The sequence below is a fragment of the Solanum pennellii genome, chromosome 1 (genome assembly GCF_001406875.1).
Source record: "Solanum pennellii chromosome 1, SPENNV200".
Lineage (NCBI taxonomy): Eukaryota > Viridiplantae > Streptophyta > Magnoliopsida > Solanales > Solanaceae > Solanum > Solanum pennellii.
In genome coordinates, this window is record NC_028637.1 from 79183175 (window position 1) to 79191624 (window position 8450).

Here is an 8450-nt window from a genome sequence, read left to right on the forward strand (position 1 = left end):
CGAAGAGCACTAACAATCTCGATATCTTATCAAGAAGATGTAGTCGCTTGTTTTTAGCAAGGAATATATGGTACACCTATATTTCTGATCGAAGATTTGGGAGAAAACAATTTAGTGCAAAAGCCACCTTTTGAGCCGAGGATTTGACAAACAACCATTCGGTACTTTACCTTCCAGTTTCATCGCGGCATTGATCGACACAATTTGCTGCTTAATTTCCATTGGAGCTTTGGTGACAGACCACTTGGAGAATCCACCTTCCTTAAGGTGTTGGCAGAGACAACTTGCAACCCCCTTTTCATTGAGTCCTTGACAAGATTAACCTTTGAAGTATCCCCTTTTTGACCCTTGGCAAGCAATTTGACATCACATCTTCCTTTGCAACTTCGCGAGAGAGACACTTGGAGTACCTTTTTTTTTCATCCCCGACTATAGAACACATGAAGCAAGCATGGCGAGAGAAACACTACTAGGAATTTGCTTTTTCAACTGCAGTTACTTTTATTTTTACTGTTTTATATTAGATAAGACTTAGTCAATTAGTTGTTGCCCATCTATTCCTATATTTAGGAGTAAGTAGAGTTAGGATTATGCTAGTAGTGAGTTTACTGCTTTCTGTTTTTCATTCCAGTCTTATAAATGTAATCTGAAGACATTAATAAAAATGTTCATCTACCAATATTCTTCTTGACTTCTCTACTTTCTAATAACTCATACTTCTAAAATTTACCAAAAATTGATATCTAGAACTTTTTTATCTCACGGGATCTGTGGGTATTTCCGTGAGTGATTGTTTTAAGTGACTCAAGCACTACAACCAGAAACAACAAAAGATTAAAAATGGAAGAAAGCTCAAGTTTTTCGGTAATGACATCTCCTATCTTCAATGGTGAAAATTTTCTCATGTGGGCAGTGAGGATGTGAGATTATATCAAAGCTTTAGATCTTTGGGAGGCAATCGAGGAAGACTATGGAGTTCTTTCGCTATATAGAAACCCAACAATGGCTCATCTCAAAAATCACAAGGACAAGAAAACCAGAAAATCTAAGGCAAAGGCATATCTTTTTTCAGCAGTCTCTCCAATAATTTTCACTCGCATCATGTCTCTAAAATCAGCAAAAGCCATCTGGGATTATCTCTAGGCAAAATTTGAAGAAGATGATCGTATCAAAGGTATGCAAGTATTGAATCTCATTAGTGACTTTGAGTTACATAAGATGAAAGAATCGGAAACCATTAAAGAATACTCTGAAAAACTTATGAGCATAGCAAACATACTAAGATTACTTGATTCTAGTTAAGAGACTTTCGTATTGTTGAAAAGATTCTAGTTACACTACCTGAAAGATTGGAAGCCACTATTACCACTTTGAAGAACACCAAGGATCTGTCAAAAATAACTTTGGCATCATTATTGCAGGCTTAAGAACAAAGAAGGGTTATGAGATAATATGGAATTAGAGAGGGAGCATTGGCGGGCAAACATGAAGAGAGTGGATGATACAAAAAGAAAAACAATAAGAAGAACCAGCCAACAAATGGAGAAGGTGCAGCTCGCTACTTCAACAAAAGCAAAGCGGGTAGCTTTAAAGGAAACTATCCTCCTTGTAAGCATTATGTAAAGAATGGGCACGCGTTGTATAAGTATTGGAAAAGTCCGGATGCTAAATGCAGTAAATGCAACCAACTCGGGCATGAAACAATTATCTGCAAGATTAAATTGCAGCAGCAAGACGCAGACGCCCAGGTTTTAAATAAATTATGAGTCCACAATTAAGACTTATTTAGGGATTTATTTTAATAGATTTAGTGTCCTAAAATGCTTATTTTGGGCCAATAACTGATGTAAATCCTTGAATTTCAGGTATTTAGATTGAGGAACAAAACATGGACACTATTGAGCAAAATGGAACACGACAGCTGAAAGAACGAAGAAAAAAATTCCTGACAATCGCTTAATCCATTGGGTGAGTCGCCGAATATCCCATAGCCCGCCTAAAGTTCCAGTGTGCCAAGCCCTGAAGGAAAAAATCAAGTCTACGATAGAAAGGAGCAGTCGACGTGTCGCCAAACGGTTCTGCGATGCAGTGCTTATATCGCCCAAAGCTACAGAACTGAAGGATGCTGAAGGCCAAAGCGAAAAGGTGATTAAATCAACCAAAAGGCTGATCTTCGAATGGATCGGCGATCCCAATTTAGTTCGCCCAATTGTCATTTGCATCACATTTCTTGGCGACTAAAAATACATGTTTGGATTTTTAGTTTAATATCTATTTTATGAGATTTGATCAGATTTTAGGAGAGCTTAAAACTGAGGGTATTGAGACAATATTTTCCTTAGCTTTAAAGATTTGAAGATTTCCATTTCTAAGAAATTGGAAGTGGATGTTGAAGATTCTTCATCTTATACCTTTGTAAAGACGAAACTAATCTTACCTAGTTGATGGAAACACAATTTGGTAACGATTTTTATCTCTTTATGATGTATAGCTAAAACCCCAATCTTTGGGTGTGATTATGTGATTATGGGTTGATTTAGTTGCTGGTATTGCTATTTTATTATGTGAATGATGTTTAAAAGTGATTTCATTTAGTAATTGTGGCTTAATCTAAAGGTTGTAGTTGCAAATACAACTTTACGTTTGTGTTTTTGGCCTGCTGGAGAGAAAGGTTTTAAAACCAAGATTACTGAATTGATGGTCCGTAGGTATTGGGTTGTCCTAGAGAGAGTGAATGGACCAAAGCGAAGACTATTCTTAATTGCTTCTTATTGGTGTTCGAGAGAAACCAATTGATTCAGGAATAATTATTCGAGAGAAAGTTTATCCCAGTTAAGTCTAGCTTAGTCACTAATTTACAACAATTTACTATCTATTGCAACTATCCAGTTATTCCAAAAACCCGTCTCCTTACTTGTTCTTTAGTGTTATTTGTTGTTGTAGTTGATAATTACAGACAAACTCCCTTGTTATTTGACACTTGTGTCACCCCAAACATGAACCACACCCCAAACATGAACCATACTTTTATTCATAAATGTTTTTACCTATGATTGACTTGAGTATATTCGTACTTGGCTATGATTCTCAAATACGTACCACTGCCTGTGGGATTCGACCCCAACTCACTTAGTTGGGTTATATTACTGACTAACGATCATTGGCACTTAGTATTGGGTGAAGTATCGTGATACATGAAATCAATGAAGAAGAAGAGGATCAACTCTTTGCAACATCGTGTTTTGCAAGCAATATTTCAACTGAGGCATGCCTGATTGATAGCGGGTGCACAAACCATATGACTCATGACAAAGAGATATTAAAAGACTTGAAGCCTACTGGAGTTACAAAAGTTAGAATAGGTTATGAAGGTTATATTCTGGCAAAAGGAATTGGAACTATTACAATTGAAACACAATAAGGTACTAAAGCAATTTCTGATGTTCTTTATGTACCAGATTTAGATCGGAACTTGTTATGTGGTTGTCAATTGTTACAAAAAGATTTCAAATTGTATTTAGAAAATAACCATTGCTTGATCAAGGAAACCTCAGGACATGACTTGTTTAAAGTCAAAATGAGAGGCAAACATTTCTCATTAAATCCATTGGAGGAAGAACAAGTGGTGTATTCAACAAGAGAAAATGCTTCCGAGTTATGGCATAAGAGACTCATACACTATCATTATCAAGGGCTTCACAAAATGCAAGAATTGGTGATAGTCGAGAACCTTTCTAACTGGGAGCGAGTTCTAAAAATTGTCGGGCTTGTCAATTTGGAAAACAAAGTAGACTTTCATTCCCAAAGGCAACTTGGAGACCAACAAGAAAGTTTCAGCTGGTTCACACCGATATTGGAGGACCCCAAAGGACTCTTCACTTAAAGTTAGTCTTACTATATAATTTTCATTGATGATTTGACCCGAATGTGCTGGATTTATTTTTAAAGTAAAAATTGGAGGTCAAGAGCATTTTTTGGAAGTTGAAAGCGAAGTTGAAAAATGAAAGTTGCTGCAAAATTCAGATTTTACGATCTGACAATGGAAAGGAGTACACTTCTCATCAGTTTGATCTATTTTTTAAAGAAGGAGGGATCAAACGTCAACTTACTGCTCCTTATACTCCAGAACAAAATGGAGTTAGTGATAGAAGAAACAAATTTATCATGGAGATGGTAAGATGTATGTTGCCTGAAAAGAATTTGCCAAAGATGTTTTAGGCAAAGGCAACAAATACAATTGTGTTCCTACAAAATTGACTTCCCTCATAAGTTGTGAAAGATCAAACTCCTGTTGAAGCATGGTATGGATCCAAGCCTCCGCTGCATTTTCTTTATGTGTTTGGTTGTCTTTGTTTTACATATGTACCTCAGATCGAATGGGATAAACTCGATAAGAAGGCTGCACATGCATTTTTATTGGGTACAGGAATGTTTCAAAAATGTATAAAATCTTTCAATGTGAAGGTGAGAAGACGGTTATTAGCAGAGATGTCCACTTCACGGATAATAAAGAATGGGATTGGGATGACTCAAAGAATTCCGTCCAGAAAACAAGATCATGGTTTAGTGAAGGGGACGATGATCCACCAGTTAGGGGAACTCGATTTATCTCTGACATATATGAGAGATGCAATGTTGCGATTCGTGAACCTTCTATCCCTAAAGATGCTCTAAAAGACCCCAAGTGGAGAAATGCAATGGAGGAGAGTTGTTTATGATCGAAAAATTGATACGTCACAGCTTGTTGATAATCTCAAGACAGAAAAGTAATTGGGGTAAAGTGGGTGTTCGAACCAAGCTAAATGCTGATGGTTTAATCAACAAGCATAAAGAAAGGCTTGTAGTTAAGGTTTATGCGCATATATTTGGTGTAGATTATTCTAACACTTTTGCTCCAGTTGCTAGGCTTGACACGATCAAATATGCTTATAACTGTTTCTGCACAACGTGGCTGGAAAGTGTGAAAGATGGATGTTAAATCACCATTTTTTAATGGATTCTTGAAGAAGAAATTAATGTTGAGCAACCTGAAGGGTTTGTTATAGATGGAAAGGAAGATAAAGTCTATTGACTATATAAAGCTCTTTATGGCTTAAAACAGGCACCAAGAGCTTGGTAAAGTCGAACAGATGATTATTTGCTCGATCTCGATTTTGAAAAGAGTCTTTCAGAATTGACATTGTATAGTAAACATAATAGCAGTGAGATTTTTGTTGTTTCTCTTTATGTGGATGACCTTTTTGTTACACGGAGCAGTTAAAAGCTAACTGATGAGTTGAAGCAAGATATGATGCAAGCTTTTGAAATGTCTGATAGAGTAGTACTCCCATGAACCAAAAAGAGAAACTAAGTAAAGATGATGGAGCCGAAAGGTGGATGAGACATACTTCAGAAGTTTCACTGGGTGTTTAATGTATCTTAAAACAAACAAGACCTGATTTATTGTATGATGTAAGTGTTTTACCAAGATTCATGCATTATCCTAGTGAAGTGCATTTGCAGGCAGCCAAAAGACTTGTGTGATACATCATAGGAACCATCACCTATGGGGTCAAGTTTCAGAAGAGTCAAACTGTGAAGTTTTGTGGGTATTATGACAGTTGTGAAGTTTTGTTGGTATTCTGACAGTAATTGGGACAATTATGAGGATGATGCAAAGAATACTGCAGGGCATTGTTTTAGTCTTGGTTTTGGAATTTTCTCATGGGGTTGCAAGAAACAAGATATTGTAGCTCAATCTACTTCCACCTGAGTTTGTGGTAGCTGCAACATCAGTAAATCAAACATTGTGGCTGAAGAAAATTTTGGTTGACTTTCATATGGAATGTACTGAAGGCATCAAAGTGTTCGTGGACAATAATGAAGCAACAATAACTATATCTCACAATCCTATTTTTCACGGAAGAATTCACCACTTCAAAATCAAGTTCTTTTTCTTGAGGGAAGTGCAAAAAGATGGAGATATAACTCTTGTCTACTGCAAGACGGAAGAACAATTGGTTGATATTTCCACTAAGCCTTTACCAGCAAGTTTCAGCTTCGCAGACAGAAAATTGGAGTTTGCAGTTTCCAAAGCAAGGAGGCGTGTTAGGGATTTGCTTTTTCAACTGTAGTTACTTTTATTTTTACTTATTTATATTAGATAAGACTTAGTCAATTAGTTGTTATCCATCTATTCATATTATTTAGGAGTAAGTTAGTGAGTTAGGAATATATATGCTAGTAGTGGGTTTACTGCTTTCTGTTTTGCATTCTAGTCTTATAAATGTAATATGAAGACACTAATAAAATTTTTTTTCTACCAATATTCTTCTTGACTTCTATGCTTTCCAATAACTCATGATAGTTCTAAAATTACCAACAAATACCAATGAACCAAGAACCCGATTAATTCTTTGAAGCTATTTAGGTTGTGTTGCTAGAAATTTCTTTTTTTATCATTCAAGATGAAGAGGGATCAAAATTTCTTGTTGTTGATGATATTTTCTATGGCCCAATGCAGAGTACGATATCTTGTTCGATGTCAGTTTCTAATTCTGAAATGTCTGTTTCGCAGCTTTGTTAAAAAATTCATAACGTGGATTAGAAAATTTGAAATCACAAGTTTCTTATTTCATTAATAAGACAAGTCAACTAAATAGAACATGCCTAAAAATCACATGGAGAATGAGATTTTTCTCAAGAACATCTACATGAGCTTCTCTGTTGTACAAAGGGTTCACCAAGGAATTCATAAGCTGTAAAGATTCATCAAATAAATTTACATAAGCTCTCCATTTCACACGAGTGTGTTTAGCTATTGATCTGTGACATCACTTGGTTTTATCGAATTGAGAGTCGTAGCCTCCATCGCGTCTCAAATAAAACTTAGAGAAAAAGTACTCCAACTACTTTCTCAGGTAACTTCAAAGTTTGTTCAACGGTGAACCCATTTTTGATGGTCCAGATTTGCTTGTCTGTACTGTAAAATTCATATATCACTGTAGAAAAATCAAAATCACAAGATATTTAATTTTTCCGATACTAGATACATGGAACTACAACATAGCAAAGATTTGCAGCCACCCTCTTCCATTGCTACAATTTTGATTTTTAGTATTGAGCCTTTTTCGATGGTCTTGATTTGTGTGTCTGTAGTTTAAAATTCATATCTCATTGTATAAAATACAAAATCACAAGCGGTTTGATTTTTGTAAAACTAGAAACATGGAACTATAACGTAGCAAAGATTTGAAGCCGAATTCCGCGTCTATTGCTATAGTTTTGCTTTTCAATATGGCGGAATGGTCTGATGGACCCTTATACTTGTATAGATTTGTATTCTAGACCCTTCTACTTACTCTTTTTTCAACTGAACCCTTACACTCGATTAAAATGAGATTTGTAAACCCTCTGACCTTTAACCGAGCTTATGTGGCATTTATTTTGCTGACTCAAATATGGCGCGTGGTTTCACTCTTAAAAAGGCGAGCGAAAGCAACAAATTCACTTTAAAAATAATTAAATAATACAAAGAAAAGAAAGGAAAAATGAATTAATGCTCCCAGCCCCTTCTTCTTCTTCTCCCTTTGCTTCCAACAATTTGAGAAAATGTGCAAATCTCGGTGGCCCTTGCAACGTCGTTTCGTCTGCAACTCTACTCATTTGGTGGCGATTTTGCTGTGGTGGCTTCCTCCGCCATTCTGTCCATTGATTTTTTTCCTTTTTTTTTTGTGTGTGTTGAGATCTGGCTTGATTGTAAGTGGTCTTGGGTCTAAACAAAAAATGGATGCTCTCGATTCTGTTTTCGATCCCCTTAGAGATTTTGCTAAATACAACGTTAGGCTTGTTAAGACGTGCCACAAGCCAGATTGCAAAGAATTCAGTAAAGTTGCCGCTCGTACTGCAATCGATTTCGTTGTGATGGATTTTGTATGATTTTTTTGGTCAAATTGATCTTCTTCCTATCAGCAACATCATCGTTGGTGCTTCTTAATCGTCCATGTGAAAGGGAAACTATATTGGGACATTAAGAAAAGGTTGTTCGTTCATAGAGTTGTTGAGATCTGGGTTTGAGTTGTGGCTTTCTGAGCTTCATAGCCATTTTTCAAAGAAGAAAAAAATAAGGAGAAAGGAGACATTTAAAATAATTCTTGTTCTTTTATGTTGTACATCGGAAAGCACTTCATATTTTCAAAGTCAATCTTCGCGAAGAACTTGGTTGACCACTCCTTGGTAGAACTATGTAGTTGATGTTATAGCTTTCTCCAATCTTTGTTGAATGATTGTTAAAGAGTTTTTAGAATGCCCATGGATATCATGTCTATCCCGCATTTATAATTATAAGGGGTTCATAAAGTTGCTTATGATTGCTAAAAGATATCATTTGACACTTGACAAATTGTGATTAGTTTTTGAATTTGACTAGATCTACCACATCATTTGGACATGTGACATCACCTTGATCGTCT

General features: G+C 36.0%; 1 pseudogene; it reads left to right on the top strand.

Moving 5' to 3' along the window:
* Window positions 1-7576: 7576 nt before the first annotated feature.
* Window positions 7577-8168, top strand: LOC107031723 (annotated as a pseudogene).
* The last annotated feature ends 282 nt before the right edge of the window (window positions 8169-8450 follow it).